This window comes from Lycium barbarum, chromosome 4, assembly GCF_019175385.1.
Source record: "Lycium barbarum isolate Lr01 chromosome 4, ASM1917538v2, whole genome shotgun sequence".
Taxonomy (NCBI): Eukaryota; Viridiplantae; Streptophyta; class Magnoliopsida; order Solanales; family Solanaceae; genus Lycium; species Lycium barbarum.
The window spans coordinates 34,854,828-34,877,861 of record NC_083340.1 but is presented as its reverse complement, the minus strand read 5'-3'; the positions used below and the strand labels follow the sequence as shown (position 1 = coordinate 34,877,861).

Sequence of the window (23,034 nt, the reverse complement as noted above, 5' to 3'; positions counted from 1 at the left end):
ATGTAAGTTAGCGAATTCTACATTTCTGAAAATTCCCCTGTAGAAATAGATAACTTAATTAAAGAAATATAATTTATTTTGCACTTTTTAATGTATAATAATTAAAATTTCAAATAAGTATATTTCCAATATATAAAAGCAAAATTTTCATTTCACTCTTTTAATATCTTAACTTTCATTTTGATGAAATTATTTACATCAAATCAGATGTGGCGTCAGAATTTGAAGTTTATGACTTCTGATCCTAATTTCTTTTAACCTAAACTAATAATATATGCATACTTAGTGAATTTTTAAGATTAATACAGAATTTGAACCAAAGCGCTACCGAATCAGACCAAATTGACCAAATTCGTAGCTGACACACCAACTCTGTCCTGCTTCAAACTCATTTTGTGTTTATTTTGAACTCACTTAAAATATGTTTTCATCTTCTAGAATCACCTAAGGCAACAAATTTTTTCAATAACTCCAAATTCATACAACCATATTTATAATCTTAGTTTTGAGTTTTTACACAAATAAACCTAATGATCATACACGAATATTAATAAATAATAATTAAAATACATTAATAAAGTAAAAGTTCTTAAAACTATACCTAAAAATAATTTTAGGACAGATTTTACACACACATATGAGTTCACTAAAGAAGCAAAATATTGGAGGTTTAATAAAGGATAGAGTAAGACCTAATAAATCCTCCGGTTATAAAAGAAAATTTGGCTCCAAAGTTGTATAAATTTTTACCCAAATATATAAGGACAAATAATAGACTTCATCCATCCCAAAATATTTGTCACATTTCAATTTTTTGAAAAGCAATTTGATTAATCTTCGAAACTAAATTAAATTAGATTAATCTAATATTTTAAAAATTTAGATACTCAATAATTATATAAAAATATTTTGGGATGAAGAAGTAAAAAGTAATTTAATAAGGAGCAAAAAAGAACAGTTTCAAGTGCCACGTATGCAAAAGTGGGAGTTTGCAAAAGTGAGAATTTGAAAAAGGGTAAGCAACACAACAACCACGTATGCAATTTACAACCCTGTGGGTCCCTATGGTATGTGTGAGGACGACAAAAGTTTCAGATCAGCGCTTATATATAATAGTAATAATTGAAAAAATAATATTTGGACAGTTTTGGTCTATAAAATTCAAATAAAATTGAAATGTCAAATGCTATTATGGGTGCAAAACAACCGCATGCAAAAAAGAAAAAAGTTTGGACAAACAAAGCTGCAATAGAAATTTGACTGTAATTTGAATTAAATATAACCTAAGCATAGTTAAGCTTCATTGTCGAGTGTTGACCAATTTATGAAGAATATTTCTTGTCAAGAATTTTCATTTGGGCACTTGAACTAAGGCGACTTATTGGACCCCTGATCTATGCTTAAACTGTACCTATTAGAACACAATGATGACACACGACATTGTGTGTAAAACACCTACTCTAGGTGCGTGAGAGCTATATTTTTCCTCATTCTCACTCCATGCCACCACCATCCACCAACATCCTGTCACCTCCAGTTTGTGTGGATTGTATGTTTTTCTTCACACAAGCATGATCAACATATTCTTTTTTTGGAGTAGGGGATGATCATAACCTATTCTTCCGTGGAACCTGAAGTAAAGCGCTAAGCCGAGGCATGGCCAGAAAAAGAAATGACTCCAAAGAATAAAATCAAAACAAAATAGAAAAGAACATAGTAACTAGTAAGTCCATCCCAGAGCCGGAGTTTAAAAAGAAAAAGGCAAAAAGCAGGGTTCTTAAATGTGACCTTTTACTGGATGTAGTAGGATGGATGAGATCCCTTTTCCTTAATCTGAGATCTCGAGTTTGAGCTTGAGAATGGAGAGACTCCTAATATGGATCGCTTCCCCTTTAGTTGGCCACTTACAACGTGAATTCAAATTAGTTGAGCTCACGGGTGTCGAATATCAAAAGATTTAGGTAAAGTGCACAAATAGCCGTTTTAAGGTCATATTTAAGATTAACCAAATTTACAGCACTTTTAAAATTTAGCCAGCTCAAAATCAATATCAGACGTACAGGACTGAAGTTCAAAATCACGAGTTAATTTCTAACTTCATTCTTTCGGGTCTAACTTTAGAATTGCCAACACCTAACTTCAAACTCATGTGTCAGAAGATGGTATAAAAATTATTGCAAGTTTTGAACTTTTGCATTTTTGGCTGTGGAAGCAAACTATTTAGCTTGGATATTAATGTACTAAAAGCATTTGAAGCATGAGGATCCCACTTCATAAATGAAACACCATTCCTTTGACCCATATTCTCTTCACAACATTCAAATTAATTGAAAGAGAGTGAATGAAAGAGACGAGCAACGTTTACCAGACATGATATCCAAATCTGTAGCTAATTATGCATTCAAGCAGAATACGGGTGTTCATATTAGCAGCAGCAGAAGAAGAAATAGGAGCGCTGATTTTGTCTAAAGTTACCCTCTTCCGGCTAAAATTCAAAAACTTTGGAAAAATTAGATAGGTTTTAAATAGCACCTGTACAAGGGGAATACATGGTATAAATTTGGTTATACCGAAAAAAAATACATAGAATCGTTCTCAGCAAGAGCAGTCAGAATAGGTACAAGGCGATACAATACAAGGGGAAGAACCTATATTTGTATCCTCTGACACCAAAAACAGTAGAAAGAAGAAAGAAAGAAAGACGGGCTCTTCAAGAAAAGAAGGAACTGCTTACATAAAATAATAGACCAGTCACAAGGAAAAGTTGCAAAACAGATTAGCTAAAGCATGACGTACAACATCAAATGTTTCCAGGTTCAGCCGACAAAACCTTCTGCCCCTGATCAGCATTTGGAGAAGTGGTGCTCTCTACTTCAGGCAGAGATGTCGATGATGCATCCATCGTGTCCCCCATTGTGGAGAAAGAGGCGCTTGGCTTCTCAGTTCCTGGCAAACTGGGAGGTGTAACTTTTTGTGATCCGTCGGTTTCAGAATATGGTGCATTGCCCGGAGTTGATAATGGGGAAACATCTGGTTCAGAGCTTTTACTCATCCCATCTCTTCCTCCACCTACAACATAGTTACCAATCAGCTTGGAGAGGAAACAAATATGTATCCACCACTTGACGTTGACAAGGATTATGAAACTAGTATATCACCTATATTGGAAGGTGTGGCAGGAGATGCATTTGCATTTGAAGACAACAAGCTGCCACTTCCTTTTTTAATCCTTGACTGCATCGAAAGCAGCATTCAAATTCATCAGTTGTAGAGAAATGATATCTTCCTTTTTTTCCCTTTTAACCTTTTTCTACATGCTCTTAATAGCCAAAGAACAAACAAAAAAATCCTGAACTAGTACGAGTGAGTTGTAGAAAGGAGTATCGTATGTTAGAAGCAAAATAGAATTATGTTACACGGACTCGACAAGGATGGATGTAATACCTTGGAAGTTTCTTCACAATACTTAATAGCAGTTGAGACATTTGTGCAATGGCCATGCAGAAGTGTGTAGGCCCACAAAATTAGCTTCCGTGAAGTGTTCATATCGAGTATGTCGACCGCGTCTATCCCAGGTTGGATATATGTTTCTGTAGCAAATTGCGATGGCACCATATAAAGGCTTATACCTGATGGGAGCAATGCACAAAATGTGTCCTTGTAGAAATTATAGCAAGACCTAAGCAATATAGAAGCAGTTTCCAGATCTTCATCTGCAGCTCTCTTTACTATTACATTTTTTATTTTAGACAATGAGGGGTTCCACTTCCTCTCAAGATCCTTCAAATGATTCATGTCTTCAAAAGATGAACTCCATAGTTCATCCAATTGGAGATCGACACAAAGCAGTTGTGAGTTATCTAATCCATTAGCTGACGAATTTGGACCTTGGATTTCACTGGAGAGTCTTGAATGCAAAGGCGTTATTAAAGCCATACTAATTACAAGTGATCGACACCAAGCAGCAGAAACATGCTTATGAACTTTTGCGCAGTTACTATTCGACAGCTTTGGGTTCTTCAAACGCTTGCGTATCTTTTCATTTATTCCTTCAAGCGTTTCAACTTTGATATTCTGCTCTAAAGACTGGATATATCGATAAAGATATCTGCAATGAACATCAGAATGGTTTATGTATAAGCAAACTGCTGTAAGTGTAAGCAAGTAGGGGATATAGCTTAAGGAATTTGAAACTGTACTCCACAAATGCTCATAGTATCATTTTTATTATTCAAAGCCCAATCTAACAGCTAGGACTCGGATGAATAAACAACAGAGACACTTCTGGGATACACTGAAAAATTCATACATTCGCAAAAATGAAAAATATATAAAGTACTTGACCCAAGGACATTATCCTGATAGGTACAAGCATTTGTAATGAGAATATTCAACAACTAGCCAACTAACACATGTATAAGTACTAATCCTATTCAGATAGTTATCAAATTATATCTATTTCTTGCAGTTCCTACTTGTGCACCAACACAATTATAGGAACAAAATTATACAACTTTCTTTTGATAACCAAATTCATTCATTGCATATCACGCCAAGACGATGCCAATATAAGAGGTATGACAATAACTATCCAAAAAAAAATCCTTCTAACTGATGTCTCTTTTACATCAAAAACACAAATAAAACAAAATAGCGTTTACCATACTAGAAAATAATTATACCTGAACATAGTTCTTATATATGAGCAATTTTCATCTTGCAACTGGTGTAGATCAATATTGAGACTACAGAAGATATGGGAAAAAAACTTTTTCTAATTACTATAGAGACGGAAAACAAGTTTTTTCTCGATTGCAATGTAAGCAAAGCTGGAGACGACAGAAAAACTTCAAGTTACTACAGCACACATAAAGTTGGGGTCACTTCAAAAGGACTTACCCAAATAAGTAGCTCTCCGTCAACTCAGAGCTCTTTATTTCAGGCAAGCCACAAATATCAGACCACATGGTGACCTGTTCCATGAACAGAGAGAACATTTTCTCTAGATGATGCTCACTAGGGTTGCTAGCACCACAAGACGTACTACCAGTCTGATGTATAGATGAAATTAATGCCTTTTAAGTATCGTCCAAGGGCAACTGGAATGAGATCTTCAAGACAAGACGGAGAACTGGATGAAATATATATATATATATATATATATATATATATATATATATATATATATATATATATATATATATATATATATATATATATATATATATATATATGTTAGACAAGGGAGTTTTGATTAAATAAGATATGGAGACATAACCAAATTTAAAAGAGTGGGATGAGTTAATTAAATCTAAAAGTATGGGCAGAGCTTTAGGTTCCATGCCGGTATCCAACGGAACAGGCAACAACGAGAGAATTGAAAGAAATGAGGGTCTAAATAGAATATCACAAAATAGGAATTTTAAGCAGATGTATGTAACTTAAAATATATGTTCTTCCAAGCACTTTTTATGTTTTTCCTGCATTATTTTCCATGGCATTATACATGGTAAATCAACTCTCTTTGCATTTTATATTTACTGTTATTCTTTTGTCAAACAAAAATATTTACTATTATTCCAACTTGTAGAGCTCTAAGATATTGCTTGAGAAATGCTACCCTATCAATAATAAAACTGCACATAAAATTTAGCTAGTAGAAATGCCTTCTTATAAATAATAAAGCTGTGAATTTTCTAAATTACCCTCAAAGAGGCTTACTAATAGATGCAACCTCAAAAAGGGCAATGCAATACGGAGAAGGTGTACAAAGAACAATATGTTTTTTTTCCATTAGGCTAATCATTAATGCTGCTAGTCATTGTGAACGATGTATGCAGCCAATTCATATGGCAGTACCCTCTTATCTGTCCGAAGACAGAAATAAGCCCGGTCAAGCGTACAGATGTCTCCTGTCTCCTCCAGCAGTTTTAAATAGAATAGTATGTACTTGCGGATGCAAGTAATGAACTTCCGAGAACTTTCTGCCAAGTTAACTTCTAGGGCTCTCCTGTTCCCTGAGCAACCTTGGGTTCTGCGCCTGCAATATGAAGTTAAGGAAATGATCAGCTAATGAGGCAAGAAATGTGGCTCCAATACTGACCAAGTAATGGACCTGAAAAGAGATTCATCTAAGAACATGATTAATTGACTTTGCCCCTCATGGTTACCAAGTTCACCAGGTGCATGAAATAAAATCTTGCCATCACTGTACCATTTGCTGACTAGAACAACCTAAAAACCTCACATTTCCCTAACAAACATAGGCATTCATCAATTGAACTTCAGTTCCTGTCAGTCTTCTCATCGACTTCCACATTTCCCTAAGTTGTTATAGTGACTTATATTTCTCTCCTACTTGTGAGTGATATAACCTATTCTTGGGTGTCGCAAATAAACTAGCTTCTGCAAATGCTTAAGCCCGACAATATGAAAAATTGAGACATACATTTAAATAGTCAAATCAATTGACTCAGTTCCAGCAAGCAAATGAACACATAAAAACTCTGACACCGTACATAACTCAAGCCTAGTGTACATGAAGTGTGACCAACGAAATTTGTGTGCCAGCCAACAAAATTGTAGGAGGCGTTGCAAAATGGCTGCCATTTCAAAATCTTACTAGGAAGCAGTGGCATGAGCATCTTTGTCCATTAATGGATACTTACAAAAGATTACATAATAAAACAATATTTTAGTGGCTTGGGATGCTTGAGATAAATATTTCTTGAACACATCTTTGGTGGAAACATTCACAGAGTGAGCAGGTTGAGCATGTGAAGACTGAAAGTATCTGTTGTCTTAAAGTGAAAACTAGAAGATTTCCCTAAACTTTTCCACTTTCCATTTACAGATAGTCATGGGAAGAGGGGTAAATCTTGCTCCTTGGTGGATGTTTTTTTCAAATAGGCCGCACCGGTCTGAGAAGAAAGGAGACTCGTTTACCTAGGGGCTAGGTCATAGGGAGCTGTTCCACCAAGTAGAGGATTTATGCGGTAGTTACCTCGACGTCAAGGACAAAAGCCTGTCAGAAAACTTGGCAGTGATCAAAGAGAGTAACGATAACCATTTTGATCTCCAGAAGAAATGGAGAGACCTTGCAGGATAGAAAACCCAATTTACATCATTCTCAGACGATCCAGGATAACCTTGATAGGAGAAGATGGCAAAAAAGAAGTTGAAGCACCAATTCGAAAAGATTTGTAATAGTAGTGTCAAAGGGTGTTAGTACGACTCTATATTGACATTGATTTGAAATTCAAGGTTGTCCAAAAAAGGGCCAAGGCCATTGAGCCTTATCATGGACCTTGAATCGTAAAAGTACTATTCAAACAAGTTTATCACTGCGTGTGAAACCTAAAAGTAAATTCAAACAAGAGCAAGAGCATAGGACCAAATAATATGGTGTGTTTGGGAGAAGTTCAGTAACATGGTGTGCAGGCTACGACGATCACTTTATGACCTAAGCAATCCCATCGAGTGTGGTTGACAAATTTAACACGGTTATCCAGGAATTTACTATGACTCATAGTGAATCTAATTATTCTGTAGTTTATCGTCACTTCTCTCCAGATTGTATTTGATGGTCTACATTGATGATATAGCTATCACAGGTAATGAAGAGGAAATTACCAAGTTGAAGCATCATCCTTTTTCAGTAATTTAAATCAAGAACCTTGGTCCGCTCAGGTACTTCCTAGGTATTGAGGTTGCTCAATCCAGATCAGGCATTTTCATGACAGACTGTAGGCTTATTGATACTCCATCGATCAAAATATTAACCTTCCACCAACTTAGCCTATGAATGATCCAGGAAGATATAGGAGGTTGATAGACAAGTTAAATTACCTCACCATGACTCAGCTTGACATTGTTTCCCTAATGATTGTCGTAAGTCAATTCTTGAATTTTCCTTGTGATAGTCATTGGAATATGTTCCGTGAAAAGACTACTTTACGAAGATCGAGGACATGACATATTGTTGGATATACAAAAGCAGATTGGGCAGACATACAATATATCCAGATCTAGAGTTATGGTTGAGGGCATCTATTCTTGGAAAAGTAACAGACTACACGTAACTGGACGATCAAGTGAAGAAGCAGAATATCAGGCTATGGCAGTGGCTACAGGTGAACTCATCGAATCAAGTGATTGCTATAAGAGAACTGAGATTTGGACAAATTGGCCAAATTGAACTTGTGTGTGATTATCAGGCTGCACTTGACATTGGATCAAATCCAGCGTTTCATGTAGGACCAAGCACATAAAAATTGATTGATATTTCGTCTGAGAAAAGATAATTTCAAGAGACATTGTCATAAAGTCCGTCAAGTCAAAAGATTAGCTTGCAGATATATACACCAAGTCCCTTACCCTTCTCAAAACAAGTTACATATACAGCAAGTTTAATACATAAGATATGTATGTGCCAGCTTGAGGGGGAATGTTAGGATCTTGCGAGTATAGTACATATCAATTAGGATAAACCAAAATCAATTAGATTGATTTATTTCCTGTAATTTGTAATTTTGATTTTCTTTCCTTTCTTAGAACATGTAGACTTCACTATTTAAACCCCTAATAGCTTGAGGGAGTAATCAAGCAATGTTTTCCTCAATCTTCTCTTGGCTAGCTTCATTCCTCACAATGTGTGCTTTGGATGATTTGTGAGAAAGGAACAATAGGAAAAGACTTGTAAGGACATTCAAGGGTGTCCTTTCTTCCATTTAGTTTTTTTGGTGGAAAGAGAATGTCTTATTATATAGATACTTGAATGGGTCTTTTGGAAACTCAGTGTTGATCTTTCCAATAGTTTATGTCGACGTGATGCCAATCCTTTTACACCATATGTTAAAAGCTGATAACATTTGGTGTGATATTCAACACCAAGACTTTGATTCAATTAAAAGAAAGGCCTTCCCTAAATAAAAAGAGAACAATCTACAAGGAATCAGAAAATGCTGTCATAGTGGTTCCTCTATGTCCTAAATGACAGCAGTGAGAAAAAAAAGGAAATGTTTACCTTCCCTTTTTGACCATACTGTCTATCTCCCACATGTTTATTGTGAATGAAGAACGAGACGACTTAAAGCAGAAGGAAAGTTCATCCTTTGCCTTCTGTAGATCCTTATCTCCACCTCTTCGATATAAGCCTTGAGCAAGCATATATCTAGCCTTATGAAAATGTTTCAGGTCCCCTTCCACACAGATTTCAAGGGCAGAAAGGCAATCATTGTAAAGCATCTGCCACGCGCCTTCCATAAGTAAATCCGAATCCCCTTTTCCATCATTGACAGAGTAGGCATTGGGAGTTCTATCCTCAGAGCACGTCGATTCTGAAACTGATGGGCAAACCTTACTGAGGATATCCATCATAGTATCCTGAGTTGATTGAAACAGTACGCAGCAACAACCTAAAATGCATCCAGGCACTAATTAAGTCAACAACAGTCCTCCTAAGACATGGAAAATGACCACTTGAAAAAGGCAACTATTACCAAGTCTAGTCAGAGAAGGGGCATACAGACTAAAAATATTCAGAAGAAACCATTTTAGTTTAGACATGCTAAGTACGCCCTCTCCCAAATGCAATGGTCAAGTTATTTTTTGAGAACTTTTTTGTGATGAGCTGTGAAGGAAAAAGGGAAACTACGCACATGCTACTGAATTTCATGAACTTATATGGGCTGCTGATTAGAGAAGAGTATTATAACACAAACCTCAACTCTAAGCGGGCCATGTTTAAAAGAATCCAGGGAAACTATTATTGTTGAGCTTGTATATATATTTTGAAATGTGGCTTTGCTGTCTCTCAAAATTTTACATACAATTGGGATAGATTAGGTCTATAAAAAAAACGAGAAGAGCTAAAATTAAATTAGCTATCTTCACGACTATCAATACTCAACTGTTTGTATCATAGCTTGCTTACACTTCTGACTGTCTCAATAAAAGAGGAAACGGAGAGGAGATAAAGTGAGTTTCAGAAAAGCACCAACCTTCAAGGCCTCCTCATCTTGTTTCCTACATGTGCAAAGTCACTTCAACCGTGAAGCATGCATCCTATAGAATGAATCCCCAGCAGATGGATTCAAAGCAATAGCTTTAGCATAGAATGAAAATGACGTCTCATGTGAGTATCCAAGCTTCTCGGAGAGTTTTCCCAGATAGAATGCATGAGACCAATCCTCCCTGAAATTGCATTAGGTTACATTAGATGAAGAAATAATCAAGGGAAATGGAGTCACCAAACAGACTTACTTGTGATCAAAGGCCTTCTGAAAGTGTCACATTGAGTTTTGACAAAACATCATCCATGCTGAATCTTTGGATGGCACAACAGATCTTTGATCATAGATTGGTACTACATTCTGAAGACCATCATAATATACTAATGCCAATAACTCATGTATCTCCGCCTGAAAAAAGTAGGAGCAATCACATGTAGACTGTAAGAACGATATGCACTAACGTCCCCCTTAGCTCCCAACAATTTTTGTTTCGATAAGGTCTATATTATATATTAAAAAACATGAAAACCCTTAGTGAGATGTCCTTCCAGAAATGCGCTAACGTCCCCCTTCACTCCAACAAAAGCTTTTTTGATAAGGTAAGGTAATTATTATCTATATATAGTAAACAGCATGAAACACCTTAGTGAAATGTCGTTCTCTTTTTTAACTCTTTGAAAATAGATTTCACATCGGATAGAATTGTAATTTAATTATTTTTTCTAATATTTAAGGACCTAGAAATTGACTAAGATTTTGATTATTAAATCTTTTCTTATTTGAACTATATGTAGAAACTCCTAATATTTAGGAATTTAAAATCAAACTACGATTTAACTTATTAAATTCTCTTTCTTATTTGAATTATGTAAAATAATTAGTAATAATGGAAGATATACGAAAATAATTAAGTCTTATGTGAAATCTGCTAGGTTTTAAATGGTGTCTTTAGACCTCATATCAACAAGATGATACTCCAATTTTTTATTATGTTTTTTTCGTACACTTAATTTAGTTTTTTACACCAGAAATATTATTTTATTAAATAATAGTACATTTCGAGAACTTTTCTCAGAGGGTCCTTTCGCATGCCCTTTTTACCTCTTTAACATTTGGACTTTTGGTTAATTTGCCTCAAATTTGTAGTGCGTCCTAATTTAGTAGAGCTTTTAATTGATATTTATTGTTAAGGTCTGAGGAATGATTGATTTACTGCTCCACCCAATGTCTTGCTTCACAATAGATAATTTACAAGTAAATTAAATATTATTTGTAATATTACTTCAGTTATGAAGTGAAATCTGCTATCTTCAGGAATTTACGTTTTTATTTTATAACGCAAACACAATTTTAATATATTATTTATAAATTTCTCAAAACGATTTACTCATTGAGTTAGGATACAACGCAAGTCGCAATGTTTTCTTTATAAAACATTTCCTATTATGTAATATAATTATAATTCTTTTCCCATATAAAAATCTTCCACTGCGTTGACAATTCTTTTATCAATCATATTCAAACTAATATTGGTACAAAGTACAAACAGATATACTTCCATCTTCCCTATTCCCTTCGAGCATGTCTATGATTTTCTTCCCGAGCATAAAATTAGTTTAAAAAAGGTTGAGTGTTAATTTGAATAACAAATTAGAGATACAAACATAAGTAAATACCTTGAGAAACATTTCCAATGACACAAGAAAACTTGATTGAGCATGTTTAGATCTTTGACTCTACACAATAGTATCACTATATATGTGAGTATAGTTACTGACATAGAAATTTTCATCGATCCAAACTTCTCAAAACAATTTCATCGATCAAAACTTCTCAAATCAATTCAATTTTCTCCTCAAAGTAACTAGATAGGAGACTATGGAGGACACGAATTAGGGTAGAGGGTTAGTTAGTAATTGAGTGTTTTCCCACTTATCCTTGCATACTGGTAGTCATAGTATTACTCTTGTAGGCCCTTGTGTTTGATAGTAGTTTGCCATGTCTTGCTATACTGCTTTGGATTGCTTGTTCTTTTTTACTACGTCGTCCTATTATCTTGAGTTATTACTGCTTGTTATATTACTGATGCTTTTTCATCTCCTTGAGTCGGGGGTCTATCAAAAACAGCCTCCCTACCCGTCAAAAGGTAGGGGTAAGGTCTGCGTACACTCTACCCTCCCCAGACCCCACCTGGTGGGATTATACTGGGTATGTTGTTGTTGTAAAGTAACTAATTGCTCTTGAATTATTTAATTGAAGATAATGAAATTCTTAATTTTCATCTTATTCCTAAAATTAACATGAAGTGAATTATATATAGTTATATTACATAGTTCAAATAAGAAATTTTTTATATAAAACAAAATTTAAATTGGTTTTAAGGTCTAAATATTATAAAAATAATTGAATGATAATTTTGTCTAATATGAAATCTATTTTTAAGGGACAGAAAGTCAATCAACATTTCACTTTGAGGCCAAGAAAGAGATTTACATAAGCTGAACATTTTAGTTGATTTTAAGGTTTTAAATATTAGATTTTTCTGTAGTTCATACAAGAAAAGATTTAAAGCAAAACTTTTGTTGATTTCAAAATCTTAAATATTAGGTAACTAATTAAATGAAAATTATGTGTAATGTGAAATATATTTTAAAGGACCAAAAAGTCAGGACAACATTTCGCGTTGAGGTTTCATTTAGTAATAATATAGAGTAAAGTTATATAGAGTGGTGGTGGTTAGACCGACTATATTATATGGGGCAGAGTGTTGGCTAGTCAAGAACTCCCATGTCCAGAAGATGAGAATAGCAGAGATGAGGATCCTGAGATAGATGTGTGGGCATACCAGGAGAGATAAGATTAGGAATGAAGATATTCAGGCCAAGGTGGGAGTGGCCCCCGTGGATGACAGGATGTGGCAAGTGAGATTAAAATGTTTTGGGCATGTGAAGATGCCCCGGTTAGGAGGTGTGAGAGGATGGCCGTAACGGGCTTGAGAAGGGTTAGAGGTAGGCCTAAGAAGTATTGGGATGAGGTGATTAGGCAAGACATGGTACAACTTCAGCTCACCAACAACATGACCCTTGATAGGAGAGTGTGGAGGTCAAGAATTAGGGTAGAAAGTTAATAGGTAGACAGGCGCATTTCTTTTCCATTCCCAGAGTGTTAATATTATTCTTATATTTTCACATTCTTAGGTTTCTATTACTACCTGTTGTTTCTTTAGCCTCGATTATTATATTCTTAGATTTCTTAGATTATTATCTTCTTGTTCTTTATGCTTGTGCTGCTGCCTTCCTATTTCACCTTTTCATTTTCACTTTTCTTTGAGCCCTCGGTCTATCACACACAACCTCTCTACCTTCTCAAGGTAGAGGTAAGGTCTGCGTACACTCTACCCTTCCCAGACCCCACTAAGATTACACTGGGTTGTTGTTGTTGTATAGAGTAAAGATATAAGTAGATAACGAGAGCGCATATTTAGACGAGATAGCAGAAGTCCCCCACTCTTCAAAGATCTCATCAAGTTCTTCTCTTAGTATCCTCCTTAATGAATTAATATGTAGATTCCTTACATGAACATTAACCTTAAAATCTTTTAAAACTGAAGTCTAAATTTTTTTGGTAACTAAATAACTTTTATTTACCAAATGAGAAATCTACATCCGGTGTCATCAAAAGCTAAAAGCGCAAAAAAGCTCTAAGGTCAGTTGGGGCTTTAAGCACGAAGTGTTAATAAAGTGTAGGCTTAAATGAAAAAAGGCGCAAATGGAGAAAAAATACAAATATTATATGTTTAGTCCAAGACTAAAAATTATAAGCATGAATAACAAATATATGGACAAACAAATTGAAAAAGAAATTACAATAAAGTGAATCACCAGAAAAGAAATTACAATAAGCATTATCTACATCTTCAAACTATCAAATTTCTCTTTGTTTACTTTGTGAAGTTCCAGGTCCAGTTAGCTCTTAGAAAACTAGGTGCTGGCATCATTAAAAATAAGCATCACCAGAAAAGGACATCACTACAATAATAATTATAAACAAAATGCATAATGCTCAAATTTTCTAGTAGAATTACCAGACAACTAAATAGCCAACAACTATGAGATAAAGTTGCAAAGATCAATGCTATACTTTAACACTTTTGTTTATGACGGTGGTGTCCGGGCCAGCTCGCTCGCAATTTGACTATTCCACCGGGTACCTGCAACCTCCCACCAGCACAGGTACCCGGTAAATCTGCCCACCAAGGCTTAGGTAGATGGGAAGAAATCAACTAGTGTTTTCTTGCCTCAACTTCCCTCCAATGCTATACGTAACAATTATCAGCATAATTCACAAACCTGAAGACATAACATCATTGAACAAACCAAATCTCACATATTTCGTGATTGAAATCCTAGAGACCCCCCTAAAACTTCACAAAAAGCATTGTACTCTCAGCAGTATGTTAAGCTTTAAAAGTAAGCTAAGTGTAGCATGCAAATGTTCAACTACATGTGGGGTGGTATCCTGGTTTGTACCGAATTGCTATCAATCGGAGGGCAACTATTGCAGAGTACAGAGAGAATAATAACTGGAGGCCTGCATTTAGAAGGAATCTCAATGACTGGGAGATAAACGACGCGATTGCTCTTCTAGCATCACTTGGGGAATTTACTATGGATGATCAAACACCTGACAGGATTTTATGGGGAGTTTCTAAACAAAGGAGATTCACCGTCAAAGAAAGTTATAATCTTTTGTGCTCTCAGAACGGTCTGTTAGAGGAATGGCCATGGAAACATGTTTGGAAGACAAAGATGCCTCTCAAAGTCTCATGCTTCACATGGTGTGCCCTCAGGGAAGCTATTCTTACACAGGATAACCTCAGGAGAAGGAAAATAACTCTAGTTAATAGATGCTATTTTTGCCACAAAAGCTTGGAGACTGTCAACCACCTGCTACTACATTGTCCAGTCACTGCTGAGATCTGAAGCTTCTTTTTTGCTATTTTTGGGTTAGTATGGACCATGCCGCAGTCCATAAAGGAAGCATATATCAGTTGGAATCATTGGAGAGTTGACAAAGCCATCAAAAAGGTCTGGAAGATGGTTCCTGCCGTCATTTTTTGGGTTACTTGGAATGAGAGAAACCGCAGGTGTTTTGATGGGATTTCAACTCCTCTTCATACTCTAAAAGCTAGATGTTTAGTAGTTTTGTTCAGTTGGAGCTTTCACTCCCCTGTTAATAGCATTGACAATTACCTGGACTTTGTTAGCTCCATGGTTCTTGCATAGTCTAACTTAGTTTCCTCGCCAAAAGCTTACTAGATTTTGTTTTTGCCCCAAAAGCTCCCAAGCTTTTGCTTTTGTAAATGGCACCTTCCAGTTGCCTTTCTTAATGGAAACTTCTTACTTCATCAAAAAAAAAAAAAACTACATGTGGGGTGGTGCAGACGACATTACACTGATCAGCATTACATGTTTTTCTAGTGCTCCAATATGTGAGGTCAAAACCCATAGCTCATTGACAGTGAGGAACTTGTCACAAGCTAGTCTATCGATTTTTTAATCTTCTGTCACTCTCTCTCTTTTTTTTTTGGGGGGGGCGAGGGGTTCCAGGTTGAAACCAAGAAAAGCCAATGACAAGTTCAAACTTTTTATACTTCCAATAAAAAGTTCATTCTAAGGGGAACCTTTGTAGCTTTTTTTTTTTTTTTTTTTTTTTTTGAAAACTGGTAAATTGAGAATCTTTGTAGTTCAATTGGTTGGATTGATTGGCTATTTGAACTTTCACCGTGTTGGTGCTGGTGAGGGTTTTGTTCCCCACCTTGCGATCCTCTCCCTCATTTCCCCTTCCTTTTCCCCTATGTATAATAAAAAAAAATGTAAAGAAAGGTTCGTTCTGTGTATGTTTTGTCTAAGGTTCTTTATTTGAATGCAAGGTTTTTTCCCATCACATCATAAAGAAATTATCATTCGTCTCGATATTGATAGTGATCTAGCATCTTTCATTAAAAAAGAAATTAAAAGATCAACGCATCTGCAATAATGAAGAAAAAATGGCCAAAAAAATGATACTGACTTACAGAGTTTTCAGAAGGGTCTGTGATGCTCTTTATCCTTGAGGCACACTGAGATGTTGCCTTCACTTCTTGAGCAATCAAGTTCCAGAGGTCACTTGGGATTTCATTTGACTCTGTGTCAGAGACAGATGACGTTTTTGAACCTTTCATCTGGTTAGAAAACTGATTTTCTTCCTCACTAACAGCAGAAATGAGCATCTGCAACTTCCTTTTGTGGCAATTTAAATAGACCTCAATGTCCAATGGCTCCGTCTCCTCACATCCTTTTATTAAAATATCTAAGGCAGACAGTTCAGTTGAAGTTAAACCTCTCCCTGTATGTTTGGTGACACATGATGATTCAGCACGGACTTCTTCTGAGGAAAAGAGAAGAGGAGCAAGTGCCTTTACACACTCAGAGTGCAAATTTTTCTCAACTAACTGATGGATACCATCCTTCATTAGAAAATCAACCTCCAGTAGATGAATCTCATGGAGGATTCTATTGACAGTCAGCCTCTTATGCAATTTTAAGTGGGACAAGAAAACGAAGTCACTCTTGCTTTCCTTATTTGTCAAAAGCTCCACTGAAATAGAGAACTCTTCTCGAGCTCTCGCTTTGTCGCCATCTGATAGAGACAATTGCCCACTTAACCAAAAAAAGCGAACCCAAAACCCATGATTTTTACTAAATGGATATTCACTATGACCATTACTCTGACAATGCTCCCTCGTTGAAGAGCTTTCTTTCCTGCCAATACTGTGGAATGGATAGTCCAAAGCAACGCATTCAATTATTTTGCACAAATGATATGAAGCCTCTGACATCAAGCTAGATTTTTTTGATGTGTCAGAAGAACACAAACCAAAATCATAATATACCTCAGCAAGAAACAAATTGCACTCAGGAGTCCTCTCCTGGCCCCAAAACCTTGTCACCTTCTCCAGATCTAAAAATTTAGACATGCCATCCTGAGACAAAATGCCTCGCCTGGCAACGTCTTCCAGGAGCATGTGACCCAAGTGGTAAGCACCGTGATTTTTTGTCGTTTTCAGGACAAATTCAACAACATCACTACACTCTGTGTCTGGTGAATTAGGAAGATCCTCAGCTTGGTCTGCAAGTCCTGCTTGATTCACAAGATAGGGTCCTAGAAATTGCATTACAACTTTAGCGAGGTCCCTGTTGGTCTCAAAATCTAACTCTTCTTTGTCTGGTTTACGGCTTCTAAGCCTTTCCAGGCGGCTGCTTCGCCTTTCTTGAGGGTGTTCTCCACAAATACTTGATTCTTTTTCTCCACTAACACTACCTTTCTCAGACCTGTAATCCAAAATGCAACTGTTTTCACCAGCTGTGGAGGGTGCATCTATCCTTCCTGAAGGATCCTTAGATTTTTCTGGTATGCTGGACAATTTAATGGTGACTCTAACATCACCAGATACGCCGTTCCCTAGTCCAAGTTCAGAACTAGATTCAATTGATGGACGTAAAATTTTCAAGAGTTCACTGGCCAGAGCTGTCCAGGAAACTTCTGGAAGGCAGAACTCCAAATCTTGCTTCAATTTTTTGGAAACTGGTTCCTCGTCAAGGTCATCACCAGCAGCTTTTCTCTTCTCTGGGAATTTCAGCCGCATATGTTTAGGTTCTAGCTTGTCTATCCCTCTTGGTGCAAATGAAATTGGTTCAGACTCTTCAATAGTTCTTTTAACATGCAAAGCTCGAGAATGGGAAGGCCAGTGTCTTAAAATTAGTTCAGCAACTGAAAGGCAGGCAACCTCGTCACCTATAGCAATAAGTACTTCTAAAAGTTTTTCCATGCAATTCCCTGCACATTAGTCAAGAAGAAGCAAAGGCTAAAGATATAGTAAGAGGACTCTGGCATAAGGAGTATATGGGAGCTCTTTAACAGTCAAATCATGTAACAGGAAAAGCTTATATAAGGAAGCTTATAAGAACTTAAACGATAATATAAAATGCTCACAGTTATTGGGACTGCAATATAACCCTTGTTCAAATGCCCAGCGGGAAATGCTCAACATTCCTATTGAGCATGCTAAAGTTCCCAGCTTATTCCAGACAACAGAATCCTTATTATCAATCTCTACGGCCTGAAGATAGCATTGCAAAGCATCTTTGTAGTAAGGAGCACCTTGTTGTAGAAAAACAGTGGCAAGATTTTTCAGTGCCAAAAATCTGCAGAGATGTGAATGAGTACAGCAAACCAACATGAGAAATAGATGTTTTATAAAAGTAATGTTTATAAAAGTGATTGTCAATAGAAGAGGAGAAGGGTTGAGGCGGGCCCGTTATCCACTGAGTTTCGGACCGTGCTCCACTATCCCTCGGGAATTTCTCAGTTATCCAAAAAAAAGGGTATATTTACAATTAGTAGTCAATTATATTTGAGGCATTTATAGGGGAACTATTTAGTTTATTAAAATCCACAACCAACCATATTACATCTCCTATTGCACAAATGAGGGGTGAACTTCATGCTTAAAGCTCTGAGAAGTGCCAATGCCCCTATTTTGAGTATTTGGTTTATGTTGCAAACTATAAGAAATAAATATAAGTGTCGCATCTTTACCAATAGATTAAGCAGGTCACAAAATCCAATATGGTACCAAAGCAAGATGAGGTCCACATCTCGAGTCTCACCACCACCTATCAACAGAAATATTCCTCACTTTCACCGGGTAAGTCGAAGGTTCAAACCCCATAAATAGTACTCCCTCCGTTTCAATTTATGTGAACCCATATGACTAGGCACAGAGTTTAAGAAAGTAGAGAAGACTTTTAAAACTTGTGGTGTAAAATGAGTCACATATATTTTGTGTGGCTATAAATCATTGCATAAAGGTAAATTGTTTCCAAATATAGAAAGAGGTTATTCTTTTTGGCACGGACTAATAAGGAAATGGGTTCACATAAATTGAAACAGAGGGAGTATTTCCCTTTGCCCCTTCCTCCTCCCTTGTGCAACACTAACGTTTCTTTACTAAGAAAAGCATATGAGTCATATATGATATCTTAAACGCAGGGTCCTGATATTTACCTTCACATAAACTGGGAGGGAGGGAATACATTTTTGTGAAAGTCCCATGTTATGTTTTAAAGTGTGTGACCACCTTATCTAAAAGCTTAAACTGATAGAGAGAACACACTTTTTATTGACTTAATTTTGTCTTCAACAGGCCCTCTCACATACTTCTTAAAGTGTGTGAAAATTCTTTTTGTTTTAAATAATTGGTAATGATGAGACTTGAACCAAAGGCTTCTGCTTGTTGTGATACCGTGTTAAAGTGTCCGGCCGTCTCATCGAACAATTCAAACTGTTAGAGAAAGCACACTTTTATTAACTTAATTTTGTCTTCAACATGCATAAAGGCGCATTAATTTTCTAAAATGAGACGCTCAAACTGAATCCTTCCATTGCATCATGCTCTTTTAGATATCTTTAAAATCTTCAATTCAACATAGTCTCCTTCTATTGCATCATGCTCTTTTAGATATCTTTAAAATCTTCAATTCAACATAGTCTCACTAACAATAATGCAAAATTTCGACTACCAATGATAGAGGGAAAGAGCAACAAATGGGCTTCAATGCACAAGAAAATTAAATGGAAAATGTTCTAAAGCCAGCTAGAAGAGATGGTAGTCCACTTGCTATTCTAGATTATTAGAGAAGTAGTAGCCAGGAACGAGTAAGACACGAAATTATAATAAAATTAGAACTAGTAGTTCGAGTTAGAAGTTAGGTCTCAAACACACCTGAGCTGCAAGAGATGACCATCACTAGAATTATTATCCACCTATAATGGAAACACAAAATAAGAAGAAGAAAATTAATCATTAGTAAGGATGCCGTACAAAAGATGGTGATTTCAAGGTAACCATCAGCACGTACCTGTGAATTTGCGACCAGAGGATCCTTTAATACAGCCTCCAAAAGCTCACGAGCCTTTTTATAGTCTTTAGCTTCCAGTTTCAAAAGTCCTTCATGGTAAGTTTGTGATAAATGAAATTCCTGCAAAAACCAAATCGTAAATCCATTGTAAAAAGATGAAAATCTAAATAGCTCCTTGCTTGCTCTTCATCACAGTAAAACAATAAAGTTTGTAACAAAATATCATCCCATATAAGAAACAAGTGATCACAAGATTGCATGCGTAGTAGATAGAGTCCCCCAACTTTTGAGGAAAAGGGAAACGAAAAAACAAAAGAGAGATGCTTCATAATGTCTTAATGCAACTAGTGGCGGAGTCATTCAGGAGGATCAAAATATAAAGAAGTAAACACATGGAGAAACCAAGGGGATCCAACATCAGCTATATATACATAATAAACATTAAACTTGTGTATATAATGTATTGTTTCGCCGAAGGGGGTTCGGATGAACCTCTTTCTACCCACTTGGCTCCCACCCTTGAATGCAACTAGTATTTTAAATGCTTGACAAAGGAAGATAATCAAGTAAACATTCAGTAGAAAAAGTTATTTTGTTTTTAGATCTTAAGCTTGCAAAATTAGGGTACTGAAACACAAGGGGCTCTTTACTACTAATAATTCTTGAATCTCAATTACTAAGCAGACTATATTTCTGCATTCCAAGAACTATCTTTGTTTTCCATATAGAAACCCCATTTAATCTCAGACAACAATTGCACCAACAACACGTGTAAATCACACACATAAAAAACTGCAAAAGCAAGAAAAAAACTGGAGAAAGTTTACCTGTGCTTCTTTGGTTGGGGCTAAAGGTTCCCATTGGCTTATTGAGTCTGTATCATTGATAGCTGCAATTGAAAACTGAAACCCAAATTTTTGAAGGGAAAAAAACATAACAAGAAGAAAGAATCAGTGAGAACCACAGTTGAAAGATATAGAGGGAGAAGTTAAAGGTGTTGATAGCTTACCATTTTGTAGCAAGAAACAAGCAAGTATGAGCTGAGTTGAACTCTAATCCATTCAAGAATTGGGCGGGGAATAATATGTTTCTCCAATTTGTTTTACCAGTTTTCTGCTATGTCCAATTGTTTGGGATTCTTGATTTTTCCCCCGTTTGGGAAGCAATCTTCTAATCGGATTTGTCCTTGTCGTAACTTAATAAAGTGTAATTACAAAAGTGATAGTTTTGTTGGACAAATATAATTAGCTTTTAATTTAATTTATACTTTTTAAATTAAAAGCTAAACGTTATTGTTTGATAAATTTGGTCTATATAAGAAATATTAGTAGTAAATTATACTCTCTCTGTCCCAAAATAAGTGTCATTTTAGCAACAAAAAAAAAAAATTATTTCAAGAAGAGTGTACACTTACAAATTAAGACAAAATTAGTTTTATTTTTCCAAATTTGTCCTTATTAAATGATAAGTGATCAAATTTCAGTATTTATTTAATTAGGGTAGTTCAGTCATATTACTTATTTTTCTGAGGAGTTAGTATTTTCTTAAAGGGTGTGTAATGACTAAGTAGACACTCTTTTTGAACTTGAGGGATTAGTATTTTAGTTGAATTAATTAATAAATTTTATAACTGAGCACACATTTTACAAGAGCATCGTGGACTACATATTTGATCTTCCACATTAGAGCCGCAAATCGTGTGCTAGAAAAGTATCCAAATTATAATCTTTCGTAGGAACAATTTCTATAATATAATAAGTGTAAAGATATGATTAATTCCACAAATTTTAATCTTTCATAGGAATAATATTTACGAAAATAAGTGTAAAGAGATAATTAACTCCACAAATCTCACTACATTGCAAGGTAGAAATGAGAAAGACCAATGACTTTCGAGTTAGCTTCTTCAAAATGAAATTAGTTTTTGCAAAATTAGAATATTTTCCTTTAATGGTATTTTACTGGAAAAAACTTCAAATAACTGGAAATACAGTCAAACCTCTTTATAGTGACAGCGTTTGTCCTGAAATTTCACGACTGTTATAGTGAAGTGTTGTTATGCATGTATACTGGCATTCGATATGTGGATCTCATTTAGCTGGTATAAACAAAAATATGCACACAATTAACTTTTTGTACTTTTTATGTTATAAACAAAAATAATATACTTGTAAATTTTAAAATCTCAATTGATTTTCATATCTCATAAATTAAAAATTGAAAAGACTAATAAATTACTACTAAATCCATAACTAGTTGTACCACACAGATAAATAATTAAAATCTATGGAACATATGCATTTTAAATTAATTGAGAATTTAAATATTTCAAAGTTGACGTAAGAACTCTACAATTGTAGGTTGTTTCGTAAATTCTAGTCTCTTAGTGATAATATGACGCTTGAATTGGCGAAGAATTTTGTCCAAACTTTTAGCAAAAGGAAATTCAATAGCTTTTCCTTGAAGGATGTCTAAGTGCTTAACAGTTGACTCTTCTATCTCCGAGTTGCAGTAGGTTGAGGCTCTTCATCGACACTTTTGTTGTCACATAATATATTTCTTACAAAATATTATTACACGCTATTTGAGTATGGTTGTTATAGAGAGGTAATTTTACAGAGAGTGTACGGCTATAATGGATGTCATTGCTGTTATAGGCAGAATGCTATTATAGAGAAGTAAAATATAACATGAAAAATCTGTTCCGGAGAAAATCAAGTCGTTATAGTGAAATGTTGTTATAACGAATGATAATTATAGAGAGGCTTGACTGTACTCTCTCATGCGAATTTCTTTTAACACAACGTGCATTAATTCCTAAATCTGGGCGACAAATGAGATTCTCTCTTTTTCTTTCCGAACCAATCGGAATTTGATTGTATTAATTTTTACTCCCTCCTGCCTTTTTATTTTGATTCAAAATAAGTGTTAATTTTATGTAATTAAGACGAAATTAACTTCATTTTGGTTTGCCCCTATTTACTTAAGTCAATAAATAGGCAAACGATTTATTAATTAAGAGTAGTTTAGTCAAAATACCTATTCTTTTATAGAAATTA

At 35.4% G+C, this 23,034-nt stretch overlaps 1 pseudogene; it reads right to left on the bottom strand.

The window, feature by feature from the left end:
* Positions 1–2,500: 2,500 nt before the first annotated feature.
* On the bottom strand, positions 2,501–21,196 carry LOC132637403 (calcineurin-binding protein 1-like; annotated as a pseudogene).
* Positions 21,197–23,034: the final 1,838 nt, after the last annotated feature.